Genomic DNA, 872 nt, shown 5'->3' on the forward strand with positions numbered 1-872 from the left:
CCAAGGTGTGGAGGAGTATTTTTGTTTTTGGTTATTTATTTTACCTTATACACAAGTCATTACCCTGGAAAGGATGTTCCTTAACATATTTCACAGGAAAACAGTTTCAGTTTCATTTTTGAACCTTCTATTGTGAGCCCGTAAAAGTGGCTTAATACCTCTGACCACGTTATTGACAGCAGTGACCTGGGGGTCAGAAATGCTTCCTGGGGCGATCCCCATGCTGTCCCCGTGTCATTTGAGCACTGTCACTATCGTTTTGGGCACTTTTTAGGCTTTCTACAGACTGCCGGGGGTGCCGCCGCAAAAATGCTCGGGTCTCCCATAGGGACATTGGGTTCATTGCTCGGGTCCGGCAACCGAGTATCACGGCGAGCTCCCGAGCATTTTAGTGTCGCTCAACACTAGTCCCTATCTGATATTTACTTCTGTGTGCAGTTTCTGTGTTACACCCAGACAGACGAACCGCTGTATACTCACACGTATCAGATTCCTGAATGTTTGGAAACTTTTCTAGTTTTTTTTTTTATCACAAAACATAGAGATGTCAGGGATTGAACCCAGGGCCTCATACATGCAAAGCATGCGCTCTACCACTGAGCTACATCCCCTGTATGGACACCCAGGGATTTGTTCTCATCTCCAAGAGACACTAATCTATGACTATCTACTAATAGATTTTCTCTGTTATTTTTTCTCTTCTATAATCATGCAGCATAAATAACATCATATTCTCATAGTCTGGACTATTAGGGACAAGACGAAACTATTTTTCTTTAATTTTTTATTATTTGTTTATATTTAAAATATGGGGAAAAAAGGAGGCGATTTTATTTTTTACATCTTTTTTTGAACAGATTAAAAAAAAATGC

General features: G+C 40.5%; 1 non-coding gene across 1 annotated transcript; it reads right to left on the minus strand.

Moving 5' to 3' along the window:
• Window positions 1-539: 539 nt before the first annotated feature.
• Window positions 540-611, minus strand: TRNAA-UGC (transfer RNA alanine (anticodon UGC)). Its single transcript has one exon. It is a non-coding gene; the product is annotated as a tRNA-Ala (tRNA).
• Window positions 612-872: the final 261 nt, after the last annotated feature.

This window comes from Phyllobates terribilis, unplaced genomic scaffold (genome assembly GCF_046119375.1).
Source record: "Phyllobates terribilis strain yellow unplaced genomic scaffold, ASM4611937v1 Scaffold_3__8_contigs__length_932513732, whole genome shotgun sequence".
Classification (NCBI taxonomy): Eukaryota; Metazoa; Chordata; class Amphibia; order Anura; family Dendrobatidae; genus Phyllobates; species Phyllobates terribilis.